Raw genomic sequence first — 20,748 nt, 5'->3', positions numbered from 1 at the left:
GACCAAATGAACCTGACAGCTATATATACAAAATATTCCACATAATAGCATCAGAATACACATTCTTCTCAGACACACACATAACATTCTTCAGGATAGATCAGTTAGTTTACAAAAAAAGCCTCAACAAATTTAAAAAGATTGAAACCATATCAATTATCTTTTCCAATCACAACAGAATGAAACTGGAAAAAAAAAAAAACTGGAAAATTCACAAGCAAGCAGAAATTAAGCGATACACTTTGAACAATCAAGGAGTCAAAGAAGAAACTGAAAAGGAAATTAGAAAATAAGATAAGACAAATGAAAATACAACATACCAAAACTTATGGGATGCAGCAAAAGCAGTACTAAGAGGGGAGTTTACAATGATAAACACTTACATTAAAAAAGAAAAGTGAAAGTAATAGCTGCTCAGTTTTATCTGACTCTTTGTGACCCCATGAACTGTACTCCACCAGGCTCCTCTGTTCATGGAATTCTCCAGGCAAGAATACTGGAGTGGGTAGCCATTCTCTTCTCCAGGGATTAAAAAGAAGAAAAATCTCAAATAAATAACATGTTATATCTCAAGAAACTGGATGAGAAAACAAACTAAGCCCAAAGTTAGCAGAAGAAAGGAAAGAATAAATGTTAGAGCAGAAATAAATGAAACAGGGAACAAAAAAGTTTTAAAAATCAATGAACCAAGTGCTGATATTTTTGAAAAGATCAACGTTGACAAACTTTTAACTAGACTGAGAAAAAAAGAGAAAATAATCAAATCAGAAATCAAAGAGGAAAAAGAATAAATACACGTATAACTGAATTACTTTGCTGTACATCTGAAACTAACACAACAATGTTAATCAACTATACTCCAAAAATAATTTTTTTTAATAGTTAATCAATCCAAGAGGAGACATCACAGAAATAAAAACTTATTATAAGGGACTGTGTGTGTGTGCTCAGTCGTGTCCCACTCTGCAATCCCATGGACTGTAGCCCACCAGGCTCCCCTGTCCACGTAATTTTCCAGGCAAGAATACTGGAATGGGTTGCCATTTCCTACTCCAGGAGATCTCACGGACCCAGGGACTGAATCTGGGTCTCTTGCATCTCCTGCACTGGTAGGCAGTCTTTACCGCTGTGCCACCTGGGAAGTCCCTGTAAGGGACTACTACTATGAGCAATTCAGTTCAGTTCAGTTCAGTTCAGTCGCTCAGTCGTGTCCGACTCTTTGCGACCCCATGAATCGCAGCACGCCAGGCCTCCCTGTCCATCACCAACTACCGGAGTTCACTCAGACTCACGTCCATCGAGTCGGTGATGCCATCCAGCCATCTCATGCCAACAAAGTGGATAACCTAGAAGAAATGGGTAAATTCCTAGAAACATTCATCTACTAAGACTGAATCATAAAGAAATAGAAAATATGAACAGCCTATAATTAGTATGGAATTGAAACAGTAGTCAAAACCTTCTCCCAAAAGTAAAGCTCAGACACACATGGCTTCTCTTAAGAATTCTACCATTTAAAGAATTAGCAGCAACCCTTCTCAAACTCTTCCAAAAACTGAAGATGAGGGAAGACTTCCAAAATCACTTTATGAGGCCAGCATTATTCTTATACCAAAGCCAAAGATACTATAAGAAAACTAGAAGCCAAAAAAATCCTCAACAAAATACTAGCAAATCAAATTAAATAGCAGGTTAAAAGGATCATACACCATTATCAAGTGGGATTTATCCCTGGGATGCAAGAATAGTTCAACAAATGAAAATCAATCAATATGATATACCATATTAACAGAACAAAGAATGAATATCATATGATCATCTCAGTAGATGCAGAAAAAACATTTTACAAAACTCAATATCTTTTCATAATAAGAAATCACATAATAAACTAGGAGTTGAAGGAAATTACCTCAACACAATAAAGGCCACAAATGAAAAGCCCACGACTAATATATTCAATGGGAAAAAACTAAAAGTTTTTCCTCTAATGTTAGAAACAAAGCAAGAATGTCCACTCTTACCACTTCTATTCAACACAGTACTAGAACTCCTAACCAGAGCAATCAGGCAAGAAAAAGAAATAAAAGGCATCCAAATCAGAAAGCAAAGAGATACACTGTGTCTGTTTTTAGATGTTATGATCTTACATGTAGAAAACTCTAAAGATTACATTCACACACATACACACACAAACTTAGAATAAATGAATTCAGCAAAGTTGCAGGATACAAGAGCAACATACAAAATCAGCTGCATTTCCATACACAAACAATTAACAACCCAAAAATAAAACTGATAAAAATAATTTCATTTACAACAGCACAAAAAAACTTTAGGAATAAACTTAACTAAAGAGGCAAAAGACTTGTACACTGAAATCCACAAAGCATTATTGCAGAAAGAAACTAAAGAGACTCAAATAAATAGAAAGACACCCTATGTTCACAGATTGGAAGATTTAATTAATATTGTTAAGATGTCCATACCACCCAAGTGACCTAAGGATTTAATGCAAAATCCCAATGACCTTTTTTGCAGAAATTAAAAAAAAAAAAAAAGCAATCATAAAGTTTTTATGGAATCTCAAAGGCCTTTGAATAGCCAAAACAATCTTGAGAAAGATAAACAAAGTTGAAGGCTCCACACCTCCTGACATCAAAACATATACAAAGCTTCGGTAATCAAAGCAATATGGTACTGGTATAAAAACCAACAGACCAACAGAACAGAATCTAAAGCTCCCAAGTAAACTGATACATATATGGTCAAATGATCCTCTTTAAGGGTGCCAAGATAATACAATGGGAAAAGAACTGTCTCTTCAACAAATTGTGTGGGGAAAACTGGATATCCATAGGAAAGGAATTGATCCTCGTCCAAGCAAAAATAAAGCTCCTTGTTGGACCCTTATTCTACACCATATAGGAAATCAACTAAAAACGAATTAAAGACCTAAACACAAGTCCCTGAAGCTATAAAACTCCTGGAAGAAAATATAGGGAAAAAGCCTCATGACATTGGTCTCGGTAATGATTTCTTGCGTATGACACCAAAAAGAAAATAAAAGTGAAAAAAGACAAGTAAGACCACATCAAACTAAAAAGCTTCTGTACAACAAAACAAATAATCAACAGAGCGAAAAGGTTAATATATGGAATGGGAGAAAATATTTGCAATCTTACATGTGATGAGGAGTTTAATATCCAAAACATGTAAGGAACTCCTCCAACTTGATAGCAAAAAACAAACTAGTAATCCAATTTAAAAACGGGCAACATACTTCAATAGATACTTCTTCAAACAAGATATATAAATGGACAACAGGTATATAAAAGGTACCCAACATCACTAAATAGCCAGGGAGAGGCAAATCAAAGCCACAATAAGATCACCTTACACTTGGTAGGATGGCCATTACCAAAACAAAGAAAAATAACAGATGACAAAAACCCACACACTAAACACACAAAAAACAACAAATGTTGGCAAGGATGTGGAGAAGTTAGAACCCCTGTGCATTTCTGGTGGATTGTAAAATGCAAAACAGAAGTTCTCAAAATTAAAAAAAAAAAAAACAAAAAACAAAACTACCATATGATCCAGCAATCTTACTTCTGTGTATTTATTCAAAAGAATTGGAAATGGGCCCTCAGGTTCATGCACTCCCACATTCATTACAGCATATTCACAATAGAGGTGATAACAACCTAAATGTCCATCATCTGATGAATGGATTTTAAAAGTGTGGTATATACTTACAGTGGAATATTATTCAGCCTTAAGAAGAAGGAAATTCAGACACATGCTGACATGGATGAGCCTTAAGGATATAGTGTTGAGTGAAATAGGCCAATCACAAAAATACAAACATTGTATGATTCCACTTATGTGAGGCATCTCAGTTAGTAACAGGAAAGAGAATGGCGGTTACCTGGGGCACCAGGGAGAGGAAAAAGGGGTGTTTCTGCTCAATGGGTACAGAATTTTAGTCATTCAAGATGAACACGTTATAGAGATCTGTTGTCCAACAACGTGCAATAGTTAACAATACTGCACTGTACACTTAGATTTTTGATAAAAGATTTTAAGTGTTAATTTGTTAAGTTTTTAACTATGATTTTAAAAACTGCAACACCTTTGAATTCAAAAAGTCTTTATCTGAATGACTACTATGTAGTTAGACCTTGTCAGTGCTGTAGAAAATACAGGAGAATATAAAAACCCAATTTATAATGAACTATAACCCACTGACAGCTCCAAAGGTTTATAGTTTACAGCACTTTCAACTTCACAGTCTCATTTATCAAAATAACCTTGGGAGGTATACATCATTATTCCCATTTCATAGTTGAGATTGCTTGGATTTAGACTCATTGCCTGAAGTCACCCAACTGGTAAGAGACAGAACTAGGATTCTTTTTTTTTAATAATAGACTTATTGACATATAATTCACATACACAAAATGACAATTTACTGATGTTTCATTCAGCGATATCCAGAGTTGAATGAATGCTCTAATTCCAGAGCATTCTTATCAATTTAAAAATAAACTATGAGCAATCACTCCCCATTCCCCTCCTCCCCCAGGCCCTGGCAATCTACTTTCTTTTCCTATGAATTTGCCCAGTCTGGACATTTCGTCTCAATAGAATCTACAGCATGTGGCCTTTTGTGTCTGGCTTCTTTCACTCTGCATAATGTTTTCATTCAAAGTTCATCCATGTCATGGCATGTTTCAGAACTTCATTCCTTTTTGTAGCTGAGTAATAGTTCATCATGAGAATATCCCACATTTTGTTTATCCACTTATCGGTTGAGGGACATTTGGTTTGCTTCTATTTTTTGGCTATTATAAATAATCCTGCTATGAACATTCGTGTAGAAGCTTTAGTGTGATCATTTCTATATGCCTAAGCTTAGAAAGAATCAGAATTTGAACACGGGTCACCTCATCCTGATCTAGTACAGCAAAAATTATTCAAAGTATTCTAATGGTATCAGAGGAGAGAGGCATATAGGCCCCAGCATGGAACTAGGGGCTGAGTACCCAAATGCTGGTCACTGCTCTGCCACTCACAAACTTGTGTGTTAAGCCACTCCAGACATTCAGTGATTAGAGAAGAATAATCTATGAGGTCATTTCCAACTCTACAATAATGCTATGGTGGTTGACATCCAACTAAATTTTTTTTTAAGCAGAAGGTGTGTTACCACTGGGATTTTTGACCAAACTTCCAAACTGACAGAAAATAAAACTCTGATATGAAAAATATCAAAATCTGTTGGAGCAAAGCCCATGAGAAAGGCACATTTTTCTCCTTGTGCAGTCTGCTTCCTCATCTCTCCTTGTGGATAATGAAGGCTCAACCAATGCGATCATTCAAGCTTGGAAAAGAGCCAACACAAAGAGAGGAAGGGCCAGGGGCTCCACTGGGGACAGGCCCGCTCAGTGTTGTCATTTGCTAAATCTACACATTCTCAAGGGCACAGAAACACCCGGAGCAGCAGCAGCCAGGCCAGCTGGCTCTCTCTGGAGAGCATTCATTGTCACTGGCCTTGGGCTAAAGTTGCCATAAAGCACTTTCCCTCCGAAGCACGAACAGCAGTGTTTCCATGGGATGCAGCCAGGAGGCTCAGACGGAGGATATCGGCAACAATATCTCTTGATCCATCCCATCCAATGTTCTTCAGAAGGAATCCAGCCAAAATAATTCTTCATATAGGGTGAGAGTTTGGGTAAATATTTGCTTTAGTTGGGTTTATTAGAAATAAATAAAAAGAGAACACCAAGGGAAAAAATAGCTCAGCTTCAGACTGAACTCTATTTCTAACCTACACCAAACATTTTACTTCATTCATTTTCCATTGGGAGCTTCCACAAATTGAAGGTGATACTGGTTTCATCAGAGTTTTTGCTTATTATGGCAGGGGGTGGCGGGGGGGAGTGACTTCCATAAGCTAAATAAAGAAATCAGTCTCATTACTTTTTAAGTGACCCTTGAACTTCTTAAAAGCACACCTTGCCAAAAAATCTACCTTGAAGGCAAAATCTTTGCAAAGTGCTCTCTTAGCCCTCTGTAGGACTATTCCACAAGGAGGAACACAGCGAATATAATTTAAGTTTAATTCAACCAAACAGAATTGTGCCCAACAGGAACCCAACCTTTCATCCCTGTTGAAAAGAGCACTCAGATGGGCTCTGAGGTTCTGGCTCCCTGTGGTCCAGGACAGGTTTGCTTCCCACCTGCTCCTCTTTCTCCTCTTCTGTATCCCTCCACACCCTTCCTTATCAGTCCTTTCTACCTTTTGCCCTTTTCCTCTCTATATGACCTCATCTTTCTATTTTAGTGACAAAGTTCTAGTTCTCCACCCCAGGCAGTTTTGCTAAAGTCAACAACTAACCTGAATTCCATCCAGCACTTACCTTCTCTCCTGACCCATCCCCACTACCAGCAGGGAAAGGGGGCCACATCTTGTCCACAGCGCTGTCCAAGGCCCAGGGAGGGATGAGAAAGCTCAGAGTGGAGAGATCTAGAATGTATCTTCTTTTAATCATCTGCAACTTCTCCCCATCCAATGCCTTGGATTCAAGGCATTGGAATCCAAAAGTATTCAAGCAATAACACCTATTTAACCTCAGTATTTTTCTTCCTGACTTGCAAATGGAATAGGATCTAAATCTATGTCTCCCAGAGGGTCCAAGTTCTACCACTCCAGAGCCCTTTTAAGAGCAACATCTCAGCATCTCAGGGAAGGAGAGGGAAGCCTGGTATGCTGCAGTCCGTGGGGTTGCAAAGAGTCGGACATGACTGAGCAACTGAACAACAAAAAGTAACTGCTTTACAAAGTTGTGTTAGTTCTGCTGTACAACAAAGTATACAGCTACACGTAAATATGTGAATCAGCTATACATATATTCCCTCCCTCCTGAATCCCCCTCCTATCCCGCCCCTCTACCCTCTAGGTCATCATAGAGCACCAAGCTGAGCTCCCTGCACTATAGCTTCCCACTAGCTATCTATTTCACACATGGTAGTGTATATATGTCAACCCTACTCTCCTGATTCATCCCACTCTCCCCTTCCCACCATGCCCACATATCTACTCTGAGTCTCTATTCCTATCCTTCTAGTAGAAAAATGGTACAACATCTCATTTAAACTTTACAACAATCCCAAGATGACCAAAGCATTGGAGAGCCTTCTCCAAAGTCAAGATCTGGTTAGTGGAGAGCTGGGAATCCAGGACTCTGTGCACCAAGTCCCAGCTGCCTTCCTCTGAAGCAAAGATTCCCCTGGTTTGACTGCCTGGCTTTCTCCTCAGCATTCCATCCCACCCCACACGCCCTGATCCTTTCAGAGATCTGTTTTTCAGTCAATCTGGATTATCCTGAAATTCCTAGAAGACAATTCCAACCAAACTTCAGCAAACAGGGTAAGACACCAAGACTCCAAACGAGGCACAGATAGAAAAGGAAAATGCATCATGGTGAAAATTTCTAGCAGTCAGTCTCTGAGGTTTAAAGGTTTCCAGGGGAGCATGTTTGCTTCCTCTTTATTAGGGAACTATTAAGACTATTCTTTTCAGCTGCTTATTTTCAAAGCAGCATCAGAGTCCAGTGAACTTAAGAACAAATTAAAAGCCAATGCACATGCTTACTCACGCTGGGAACAGCAAGGTTGTAGGTAGGACAGTGGTTTTCAACCTCTTACCTCAACACATGGGGCAGGTGGACTCAGAAACCTAGCACACTCCCTTGGCTGTACCAGGCATTTAACAAGCTCTCAAAATGTCTAGGGAAGCCCTAAAATTATTAATTATCAGCACCATGATAAGTGTTAGGTCAGCAAAGGAGGGCCTCAGGCCACAACAAAAATGAAAAAAGCTGTATTTACATATAATTCTCGTACCCAACCCCTTCTTCCACCAAAGAAATTATACCAGGAGAAAGACAAATGTTATATGCTATCACATCTCTTAAAAAGTAATACAAATGAACTTATTTACAAAACAGAAACAGACTCACAGATACAGAAAACAAACTTAGAGTTACGAAAGGGTGAGGGAGGGAGAAACTGGGAGTATGGGATTAACAGATGCACACCAACATATTAAAATAGAACAAATAGTAGAAAAGAATTTACTGTATAGCACAGGGAACTATATTCAGTATCTTGTAAAAAACTATAATAGAAAAGAATCGAAAATATATAGAGATATATACACATATATGTGTAATTGCATTACTTTGCTATATTCCTGAAGCTAACACAATATTGTAAATCAACAATACTTCAGCTAAAAAAAATAAAAATTAAGAAGTCATACTGGAATTCTTATAAAAGTATTACGGAGATCCATAAAGTAAATCTCTACAATGCCCTCCCCAGTTCAAAGAAACACTGAATTTAGAGTTAGGCAGAAATGGGAGGTATTCTGTTCAATTAACTGCACCAAAAACATTTATCAAGTACCTAGTAAGTCTCCTTGGTCTCATGATCTCCTAAGGACTGTATGTAAATAATCTTATTTAATCCTTGAACACCATGAGGAGTTGATATAATAATATAATACAAATGTATATGGGATTCCCTGGTGGCTCAGCAGTGCAGAATCTGCTTGCAATGAAGGAGACACAGGTTCCATCTCTGAGTCAGGAAGATCCCCTGGAGAAGAAAATGGTAACCCACTATAGTATTCTTGCCTGGAGAATTCCATGGATAGAGGAGCCTGGTGGGCTAGAGTCCAAGGGGTTGCGAAGAGTCACACATGACTTAGCGACTGCTGGGGCTGCTGCTGCTAAGTCGCTTCAGTCGTGTCCAACTCTATGCGACCCCATAGACGGCAACCCACCAAGCTCCTCCGTCCCTGGGATTCTCCAGGCAAGAACACTGGAGTGGGTTGCCATTTCCTTCTCCAATGCATGAAAGTGAAAAGTGAAGTGAAGTCGCTCAGTCGTGCCCGACTCTTAGCGACCCCATGGACTGCAGCCTACCAGGCTCCTCTGTCCATGGGATTTTCCAGGCAAGAGTACTGGGGTGGGGTGCCATTGCCTTCTCCGGACTTAGCGACTAAACCACCACAAAATTATACATGTATATATATAATATTACCGTTTTTTTAGAAAAGGAAAACAAGCCTCAGAGAGGTTAAGCTACTTGCCGAAAGTCACCCAGCCAGGAAGAGGCAGACCTGAACTGTGACCTGGGCTGTCTGATTCCAAAGTCTATGCCTGATAGCATCCACCAGCCCAGAGATCCAAGGACTTGCCAGTGTCACCCTGTCCCTCTTCACTAAGGAGAAAGTTCTAGGTCAGGAGCTACCACTTCCTGGAGCCTGGAACTCTCTGACCTGAAGGATGCTGTTCTCACCTGAGAAGAGCCTGTTTCTCCACAAAGTGCATCCCAAGTGACTGCCCCGGGACATCAGGCTGTGGGAAAGACAAACTCTGAAACAGCTGTTCTAGACAAAAACAGCTGAGGAGCAATTTGGGTCAAATCTGAGAGCAGCTTTCACAACTCACTCTGCTCTACTTCTGGTCCCTTTCTGACTGCCTCAACTGGACATCCCACTCTTGGTGATGCAGACTGTTCAGACTTGCTGCCCAACACGTACACTGAGGTCCACCCTCTCCTCTGGTGACCATCTTGGTTCACTAAGTCCCCGCATTCATCCCTCCTCTCATGCCAGCCCCAACCCCTCTAGTCTCAAGGGTCTACTTCTGTGTTCTTGCCTGTTTTCCTTCGCTTTTCTTCAGAAACTATTGAAGTCAAGTGTAAATACAAACTTCTACCTTTCACTGCAGATGGTCAAACAAAACCAGATTAGCGGCACTTGGTTATTGAATCAGCACTCCAGGGGGTATGCAGCTGTACCCTCTGTCGAATGTCAGTGGGTCACCTGTGAAGGCCACCACCCTCCAGGACTATCTCTAGGGTCTGGCTTCTCTGTCTCTGCCAGGTGCTGAAGAGGTACCCAGCAGAGCTCAGGGAAGCGACCCCAGCACCTAGCAGTAGCCTCCTGCGCTCAGCCCCGCCCAAGCTGTCCTAGTCCGGCTGACTCCTACTCAAGCCCCATGAACACATCAGGACCCTAAGCAATGCCCTCGCCTCTGCAGGAGGTTGAATCTAGTCCTTTATGCCAGTGACTTCTTTGCTCTACAGCAATGCTGCATAATCAAGAGAAAGAATGTCTTCATGTCAATTTCTGTGTGGTTTCATTGGCTGCCTCCCAAATAAGGAATTCTTTCATTCTCCACAATGTCTGACTCCCCAACTGCAATAATGGAACCAGGCTGGAGCTGTGTTTGAAATAAAACAGTCTCCCTCTTGTTTTGTGTGGCTGGAGGTCTGCAATCTAGTTACTCTCTTTGCATTGGGGATTTACATCCCAGAAACAAAGCCAAAATCAGGGACAGCCCAGGGTGCAAAATGCATCTGTGAAGAATCTCTTTAAAAGTGTTTAAGAAAGAATTTAACAGAATTAAATTCTGTTCTTAAAAGAATTTTCTATGGAAGTGTTTACACTCTCAGCTTAAGTCACAGGAAAGGTGTCCACTGCATGTATTGAATATATTACTAGTACGTATGTTCTGCAGCCCATAATACTTAATCACAAACACATGCGGCATTTAGTTCAGCTGTGTGACAGGAAATACCATTTGTAAAATATTAAACTGCAGCAATATGTATCTGTGTCTTTCAATATTATCCATGCTGGCTCCCTTTCTACATGTGGATGGTGGTTGTAAGGTTAAAACCTAAAAACCTGGGACCCACAACCCAAGACTCAGTCACTCTGTACAAGTGGTTCTCAACTACAGGGATTTAGTTTTCCAAGGCACATGTGGCATTTTCTGAAGACATCTTCGGTCTTTATAACTAGGGAATGGGCAGGGGCTGCTGTCATTTAGTGAGAAGACGCTGTTCACAGATCCTCTAATGCACAGGACAGCCCCAAAGCAAAGAATTATCCAGCCCAACGTATCAATAGCACCGAGGATGAGAAATCCTGCCCTGTACTGAGGCCAGTGAGCTGAGTGTGGTGAGCAGGGTATCTACTCTCCCACATATGTCTACCTTATGGACAGTGAATCAGGGGCTTCAGTTCGGGGTCTGCCTGAGGTGGCACATCTGGAAAACAGTGCTGTCAGAACTGAACCCTGTGTTGGGCTCTAAATCTCCTGCTCTTTCTACTACATCACACTGTCTACCAGAGCAGGAATCGGGATAAGAGAGAGAGATTTACAACAGCCAAGACATCGAAGCAACCTAAGTATCTACTGGCAGATAAATAGATAAAGATATGGTACATACACACAATCCAATACTACTCAGCCCAAAAAAAGAAATGATATGCCACTTGCAGCAACAGGGAGGGACCCAGACACTATCATACCAAGCGAAGTCAAAGACAGATATCATATGACGTCACTTATATGTATAAGCTAAAAAATGACACGGATTTATTTACAAAACAGAAATAAACTTAGACATAGAAAACAAACTTAGAGTTATCAAAGGGAGAATGGGGGGGAAAGGGACAAATTAGGAGTTTGAGAGCAGTAGATACAAACTACTATATATAAAATAAACAAGGTTCTACTTTATAGCATAGGGAACTATATTCAATATCTTTCAATAAACTATAACAGCAAAGAAAAATAAATAACAGTGATATACACTCAGTTCAAAAAATAAAACAGTACAAAAATGCATAAAGAAAAGTTAATTCTTTTCCATTTATTTTCACTCCACTATTGTAATTCGGTGAAAAGCACAATACGTATCTTTCCACACTGTTTCCATGTTCATACACATATAAACACACATATATATACACATATGGAAGTTTCATTTTAGAACCATACTATACATGCTCGCTTTTTAAAATATCTGCTTAGTAGCAATATTGTGGGAAATTCCCTGGCAGTTGGTTAAGACTCTGCTTTTACTGTCCAAGGCCTAGGTTCGATCCCTGGTTTGGAAACCAAGATCCCACAAGATGTGCAGTACAGTAAAAAAAAAAACAAAAACAAAAACAGACATTCCTCTAGTTCAATAAATATAGATCTAACTTTAAAAAAAAAAAAAAAAACAGGAGGGCAATAAAGGGATATTTTAAAAGAATACTTGACAGGACTTGGACACCAAATGTGACCTAGAAAACAGGGGAATGGGGAAGTCTGACATCAAGAAGTAGAGACACAGGAGAGGCCAGAAGAGGAGCTGAGTTGCACACATTGGTGAGGCCTGAGGCAGATCCAAAAGGAAACACCTAGCAAGGAGCTAGAAACCCGGACAGTTCCTGGAGAGAAAACAGGGGACCAGACATGTAGATCTAAGGGTCTTTCTTGGATAGACGAGAGCTGAACGCAGGAGAGAAAGAGAGAGGCCCCGGGGTGCCCGAGGCTGAGTACTGGGTCACCTTATTGGAAGAAGAAAATAAAAGGAAAAAGGAAGATGCACCCAAAAGGCAAAAAAGCAGGAGGTGCAGGGACCCCCAAGGCAGAAAGTGTGTCTTCATGGGACCCTTGAAGGGCTGCAGGAGGCAGTATAATAGAGACAGACAATCTCTGTGATTAGGTCCAGGGTGACCGGGTAGGGCTGAGGCCAGGCTGCCAGTTAGGAAGCAAAGGGAGCATGAGTGCTGGGGGCCCATGGGCAGAGGCTGGGCTCTATCTTGACCACCTTCCCCATCTCAGTTCCTGGGTTTCTGCGGGCTGTGTTGTTTCCCTCGTGGACTGATTCCTGGCAGCCTGCCTCTTCATACCCTACCTACCTTCTGGGCTCAGGAACACAAAAAGGCCCAAGGCCTCCCACTCTCGGAAAAATCCAGCCCACCCCTGGCCATGGGGAGGCGGCAGACAAGTGAGCCCTCGAGCCTCTGAGGGCCTGTAAACAAGGCCTGCTTTCAGGGCTGCCTTCTGGTATTTATATGGCTGTGGGTCCCCCAGTGGGAAGAGCCAGGCTTATGAGCAAGGGTATTATCTTCATAGGGCCACCAGGGCAGGGCTGGGTGTGGGACCCCATGGTTATTAGATGGCCCCTCCTGGATTTGGATTCTGAGTTCTGAAAAAGATGTGGGCTAAAGTTAGCTGCAAGGGGCCTGGCTCAGATCACACATCTTAAACATGCAAATCTCCTCCTTCCCCTCTTCCCTGCAGGCTCAGTGGACCTCCTGAAGATAAGCAGAAAGTCCTGGAAGTTTAAAGAGCTACAAAAAGGATCTCTCTCTGGAATTCAGTATTTAGTGGTGGAAAACCCAAAGTCAATCACTTTACTATGAAACTTGGTCAAGTAATTTATCTTAATTACCATGTAATTGCTTTTTTAGTGGTTTGAAAGGAGGCAGGAGCTATATTGCCCAGAAAGGCTGTTTAATGCTTTTAAATGTGACTCCTACCCCCACATTCATCTCACTGCATTCAGACTGGAATCATCTTTATGAGAAGTAAAGAACCATCATCTAACAAAACTGATGCAGGATCTTGATCCTTGGATGCTGGGCTTTGGGGAGCATCTGCCAAATGTTCTGGTACAAATTCTCGTCCCACACATCCCCTGATCATTCATTCAGCTAAGAGGTTAATGGGCCTTCTGAGTGCTGGATCCTGGGAGAAGCACCCTGCATACCACAGGTTAAGACCTGAGTCCCTGGTCATCTGGTTGGGAAAGAAAGGTTTAGTAGTTAAGAGAGATTGTAAATCCCAGTCCTGCCACTGACTTCTGTGTGACCTCGAGCCTCAGTGACATTGATCATCAGCTCCCCTAGGTCTAAAACAGGGATAATAACAGTTAACCTTTAGGTCGGAGAAGGCAATGGCACCCCACTCCAGTACTCTTGCCTGGAGAATCCCATGGACGGACGAGCCTGGTAGGCTGCAGTCCATGGGGTCGCTATGAGTTGGACACGACTGTGCGACTTCACTTTCACTTTTCACTTTCATGCATTGGAGAAGGAAATGGCAACCCACCCCAGTGTTCTTGCCTGGAGAATCCCAGGGACAGAGGAGCCTGGTGGGCTGCCATCTCTGGGGTCGCACAGAGTCGGACACAACTGAAGCGACTTGGCAGCAGCAGGGGCTAAACTGCATCCACCCCAAATTCATTCCTAAACCCCAGGACCTCCAAATGTGACTGTATTTGGAGACAGGGCCTTTACAAAGGTGACTAAGTTAAAGTTAGGGTTAAACCCTGGGGCAATCTGAATGGTGTCCTTTAAAGAAAAGATTAGGACGTGGACTACCCAGATAGGTGATCCAGCGGTTGGGAAACTGCCTGCCAATGCAGGGGACACAGTCCCATCACTGGCCCAGGAAGATTCCACACGCCCTGGGGCAATTTACCCTGTGAGCCACAACTACTGAGCCCACGTGACCTAGTGCCCCTGTTCTGAAATGAAAGAGGCCACTGCAACAAGAAGCCCACGTACCACAACTGCAGAGTAACCCCTGATCACTGAAACTAGAGAAAGCCCATGCACAGGAAGGAAGATCCAGCACAGCTAAAAGTAAACAAACAACATTTTTTAAAGATTTTTTCAAAGGAAAGATTAGGATACATGACACCAGAGATTCAAACACACAAAGAAAAAAGTCATGTGAGGACACAGACAGTAACCATCCACAAGCCAAGGAGAGGAGCCTCAGACGAAACCCAACCTGCAGACCCCATGACCTTTGACTTCCAACCTCTGGAACTCTGGGAAATACCTTTCTGTTGTTGGTGCCACCCAGTTGTATAGTATTCTGTTATGGCAGGTGGGACAAACCAAGACAGGGTTCTTGCACATACTAAATAAAGTAACATCTCTAAAACGGTAGGTGCATGGGGGAAAAACATACGTAGAGGCTGTTATGACTACAGACTGCTGCTCCTAATGTAACCTGTGGTGACTCCTCACAACGGACCACCCCACCATGTTCTCTGTCTCTTGTCTATACAAAGGCTGTACTCTCCCAGACCTCCCCAGAGTCACAAAAGACTGGTTCAAGAATTAATGACTGAGAAAACATGAATATGTACTGATGAATGTAGCAGTTGGGCCAGGAGAACCAGTAACATTTTAAACAGTAAATCATTCATATGGCAGTCACAGAATCTCTAGTTCCTCCCTGAAGTACCTGATGCACACTTCCTGAGTTGTTTTACAGATGCTAAAACCCCTACCAAATGGAAGAAGTAATTACTTGATGACCATGAGTACATGGTCCCCAGAGAGCCCCTATAGAGCCTGAGGATTGATAATGGGAACCCCTGTGAACTGTCCTAATACTTCACCCCATCCACCAAAGAGAGAATTGTGTAAGAGCTGATCACATGTCTTATGACTTCCTCCCCTCAGCTTGCAACTTAAAAATGCTTCCCTGAAACCCATCAGGGCGTTCAGGCCTTTAGAGCATGAGCCACCCTGTTCTCGTTGTATGGCCCTTTCAATAAACCTTTCTCCATTCCAAATTCTAATGTTTCGGTTTATTTGGCTTCACTGTGCATTGGGCACATAAACTTGGGTTCAGCAACACTAAGGTGCTTATAACCTGGAAGGAAAGACCAGAGAAAGCCACTTCAAGTAACAGGCAGCATCTGTTCATCCTCCTGCACTAACGCAGACCAGGAGGTTCAGAGAAGAAAGTCTTAGCTCAGGGTCAAGAGGCTTCCCTCGGAGGGGGCATCTGCTTAGGCAGAGATGTGGGGTGGCAGATCAGACAGCGGTGATCATACCCATCTGCCCACGTGCCTGTGTATTTGGGTCCCACACCAGCTGACACCAGCATAAGAGAATTTCTCCTGCCTGACTGCATTCACTCCACTACGCAGACAGAAAATCCAGTTATACACACCCTGATCATTACTATGGCAGGTCTCCTCTCTGGCCACCCAAACTGGGGCACAAGCCATGGAGATGACCTCAGAGGTGAACAGGGCTGTGTTTGTTCTCCAATCAAATGTATTTTGGTTTATCCATGGCTACTCTGAGGCCGTTACTGACCACGAAGCTCACCTGGCAACGCCCACATCAGTGGGAATACAGAGGCAGGAAGAACTGACTGACAGAGGGCAAAGTATGTTTGCTTCAAGTCTCGCAACTGCCAGGAATTCCTTAAATGTACATGTGTATAAATATACAAAACTTAAGCAATTCTAAGAATAGGGAGAGATTTTTAAAAATCATTTAGTAAGGTCCTATTTACAAACCAAGCATAGATCATCACCAATTACCCTTGCTCTTAGTCTCAAATGCAGATATCACACACAAAAATAGTATTTGTGTCTCTAAGTCCACAGGGAGTACATGCAAAATATTCATGAATCTTAGCACATTATAAAGGCCATTAAAGGCTAAATGAAGAATTTTGCACTTTGAGCGAAGTATGATCAGAAATGTATAAGTGGCTGTGAACGAATGGATTTACCAACTGACACTTTGAGCAATGGGAGTTGCTTATATTTAAACTTAAGGATCTCTAACCTAAGGCAGTTGAGCTTCTAGCAGAGTGACTGCCTTCATCCTAACTTTGAGTCTTCATTTAAATAAGTAACTTATTTAACTTATATGCAGAGTACATCATGCGAAATGCTGGAATGGATGAAGCACAAACTGGAATGAAGATTGCCAGGAGAGGTATCAATCACTTCATATATGCATATGACACCATCCTCATGGCAGAAAGTGGAGAAGAACTAAAGAGCCTCTTGATGAAAGTGAAACAGGAGAGTGAAAAAGTTGGCTTAAAACTCAACATTCAGAAAACTAAGATCATGGCATCTGGTCCCATCACTTTACGGCAAATAGATGGGAAAACAATGAAAACAGTGACAGACTTTTATTTGGGGGGGGGGGCCTCCAAAATCACTGCAGATGGTGACTGCAGCCATGAAATTAAAAGACACTTGCTCTTTGGAAGAAAAGTTATGACCAACCTAGACAGCATATTAGAAAGCAGAGACATTACTTTGCCAACAAAGGTCCATCTAGTCAAAGCTACGGTTTTTCCAGTAGTTACGTACAGATGTGAGAGTTGAACAATAAAGAAAGCTGAGGGCTGAAGAACTAATGCTTTTGAACTGTGGTGTTGAAGAAGACCCTTGAGAGTCCCTTGGACAGCAAGGAGATCCAACCAGTCCATCCTAAAGGAGATCAGTCTTGAATATTCATTGGAAGCACTGATGCTGAAGCTGAAACTCCAATACTTTGGCCACCTGATGTGAAGAACTGACTCATTAGAAAAGACCCTGATGCTGGCAAAGATTAAAGGTGGGAGGAGAAGGAGACAACAGAGGATGAGATGGTTGGATGGCATCGCCAACTCAATGGACATGAGTTTGCATAAACTCCGGAAGTTGGTGATGGACAGGGAGGCCTGACATGCTGCAGTCCATGGGGTTGCAAAGAGTTGGACACAACTAAGTGACTGAACTGAACTGAATTGAACTTCCAGCCTCCTCACAAAGTGCCCCGGGTGTCCCTGCAGAGACCTGCCCAATGAAGTCCACATGCTCCAGTCAGAACCAGCCAGCAAGGGGCTCACCCAGCCTCTATGATGCTGGTTCTCCAGTGGACATCACCATCTCTGTTCTCCTGCTATACCCACCTCTCCACCAGACCCTTGTACTACTGCTCACAGTCCCCACAGCTGCTTGCCCAGCCGGGGAGCCAGGAGGCCAGTGTTTGGGAGGCTCTGTTCCTCTCTGCTCTGTAAGTTAAAACAAGTCACTGCTAGCAAGTGGTTTCCAAGGGCCCTTTAAACTCTTAACAATCTACAAAGATGAATTCTCCTAAAAAGAGGTCCACAGAGAAGTATGTGCCTCTCTACCAAGAATGTGTCTTCCTACCAAAATGTCTTAGGACTCCTGCAACTACACTTCAGGCTGGAAGTTTTCCAAAAATGGCCACAATAATGTCTCCCGTCTAATGTCCTTCTGAAAGGTCACTCTGTCCCTCCCCCAATGGAAGGAGGGTTCTTTCCCCTCTCCCTGAACCTGGGTGGGTCTTTCACTCCTCTAACCAATTCCATGTGGCAGAAGTGACAATGCTGGGCCTGAGCTGACCCAGAGGCTGCCATTTCCTGCTTGCTGGAGCCCTGAGGCACCACATAAGAATCCCAGGCTACGGAGAAGCCACACTGAGACACCATCTAGACATCAGCCACTCGAGTTTTCAGTGATTCTAGTCCCAGTCACCATCTGGCCACAACAACATGACAGAAAAATCCACCAGCTGAGCCCAGTCAACCCACAAACCAGGAGAGAGAACACTAAATCGTGGTTTTAAGCCTTTACATTTTTTATGTGGTAAGATACATATAGACAAAATTAGCCCTTTTAATCATTTTTAAGTGTACAGTTCTATGACATTAACTATATCCACATTGCTGAGCAACCACCATCCATCTGCAGAATGTTTTCATCTTCACAAACTGAAACTCTGTACCCATTAAACACTAACTCCCCATCCCCCCACATGGTTGCCCCTGGCAACCACTATACTTTCTGCTTCTATGAGTCTGATAAATCTATGTACCTCACATAGTGGAATCATATAGTATTTGTCCTTGTGTCACGAAAGGCTTATTTCACTTAGCCTTATGCCTTCAAGGTTAACTCATGTTGAAGCATGTGCCAGAACTTCCTTTCAAAGGCTGAAAAACATTCCATTGTACATGTATACCACATTCTGTTTATCCATTCATCCATCGATGAAAACCTCTATGCTTTAGAGTGGTTTTCTGCAACTACAGATAATTGGAGCAAGGACAATGCAGCCCTAGGACAGCAGAGCAAGGCTCCCAAGGAAGATGCTGAGGCCTGAAGAATGTGGCAGAAACAAAGAGCACCAGGGCACTAACCCCCTAGAGTAGGTGATTAGCCAGGAATCCAGACTGGCATTTCCAATAGCACTTGTCAGCATGGGCTGGGCACCTCATGGAGTCTCGATTTTAGGTGGGAGCAATCACAGGCTAAGGACTTGGCAGGATCTTATCTGGGGCTGGGTTCCTTGCCCTGACACAGGCTGATAGGCCAAATAAATGTTTGGTGAATGAGTGAAGAATGTACCTGACGCTGAAGCCAGGTTCTGACTCATCCCAGTTTCTTATAGGTTCCTGTAGGGCAAGAACTGTGCCAAGGAAAGCACAGTAGAACAGCTGCTTCTAGGTGGAAAGGAAAGAGGGTGAGGAGATGGGCAGGTGGGAAGATAGGACAGAACGACCTTCTGACAGGGGGAAAATTCATAGCCAGGCCCCAGGCTTCCCAGGAAGCTGAGTCTCCATCGAAGCATCCACCCTGATCTAGGTAGCCTTAGCAGGGGCTTCACCATCTGGAATCAGCCTTGCTCAGTTTGTTGTGCCCAATTTCCAGGGCTCAAGGCACCTTTACAGGGGCAGGCACAGGACTTAGAAAGGCTCAGCTCATGGTCAAAGTATAGGCCACAGGGGTAGGGAAGGGGACGTAAGCTGTGAGCTGAGTTGCATATTCTGGCCCTGGGAGCTTGGGAGTAGGGACCTTCCTTTACTGTAGGAGGACCCAGACTGCTGGCACAGTGACCCCAGCCCACTCACCCACAACCACTTTACCAAGGAAAGCAGCCTATTCTTCCTGTAGCATTTGGCCACTCAACTAGGGCGTCTGACACTAGGGCAGGATGAACTAGAACATGAATGCTAATTCCAAATCTAAGAAGATGACTTGTACCTGACTTGAACAGGGACTGCCATCCCTATAAATGCCCACATAAAGAATTTAAAGGGCTCAAATTGCATTTCAACTTTGCATTTAGGTTTTCCAGCCTCTCAAGATAAAATGAAACCTTGGTTAATAACCACAAAGGTGTTTTTCTCTATTTCTCTTCAAGCATACTAGAACTTTGAACGTTAGGAACTGCTTACCATGTGCAAAGCAGTTGTAAGTACTGTACCAGTAACAGAACTCAGAATACGTGGATTTGGGACTTGGCTCAGTTTCTAAGCAACTGTGGTGCTAAGTTACTTCAGTCGTGTCCAACTCTGTACAACCCAATGGACTATAGCCCACCAGGCTCCTCTGTCCATGGGGATTCTCCAGGCAAGAATACTGAAGTAAGTTGCCCTGCCCTCTTCCAGGGGATCTCCCCACCCCAGGGGTCAAACCCATGTCTCTTGCATTGGCAGGTGGGTTCTTTACCACTAGCACCACCTGAGAAGCTCCAAGTCACTGTAGGAATTTGAGCAAACCAGTGACCCTCTTGGACCTCAGTTTCCTAATTCATGAACAGAGGAAAAGACTATGTATCCCCATAGTTTGTTTATGTGCATTAATAAGAATAAACCTATGTGAGATATACAGAGATATACAGAAAAATATAGACATAAACACACACATATATGGGGTCTTCATAAGAAAAGCCATAACTATGTAAGAGATTTACTCATGTTTAGTAGGTGCTTGCTGATACCTGCTGAATAAATGGCAGAATAAAGCAAGGTTGCAACAAGACTCACATATGGTGTAAGCAGATAGTCCTTCACACTTTGGAATTGTCAGCACATTGACCAGATCCTAGAAAGCCACCTCTTTCCCTATGTCTCAACAACTGACACCCTAGCCTGTATGCTTCCTCCCAGCAGGCCTTATGACCTCCCAATCCACTTGGATGGACGTGGCCTGATCTCCAGGGCCAGAGTCTGCCCCCAGCCCCTTCCTCAGACCCCCGGGCCCAGATCTTACCTCCAAACATAGCATGAGCTATTTCTTATGCCAATTGAAAAACCC

General features: G+C 42.7%; 1 protein-coding gene across 1 annotated transcript in view; it reads right to left on the bottom strand.

Moving 5' to 3' along the window:
• The window catches only part of STON1 (stonin 1), a 56,284-nt gene that overhangs the window by 17,852 nt on the left and 17,684 nt on the right, over nucleotides 1-20,748 (bottom strand). The window lies entirely within an intron of this gene.

The sequence above is a fragment of the Bos indicus genome, chromosome 11 (genome assembly GCF_029378745.1).
Source record: "Bos indicus isolate NIAB-ARS_2022 breed Sahiwal x Tharparkar chromosome 11, NIAB-ARS_B.indTharparkar_mat_pri_1.0, whole genome shotgun sequence".
In the NCBI taxonomy this organism is placed as follows: domain Eukaryota; kingdom Metazoa; phylum Chordata; class Mammalia; order Artiodactyla; family Bovidae; genus Bos; species Bos indicus.
This window is presented reverse-complemented; position numbering and strand designations above follow the sequence as displayed.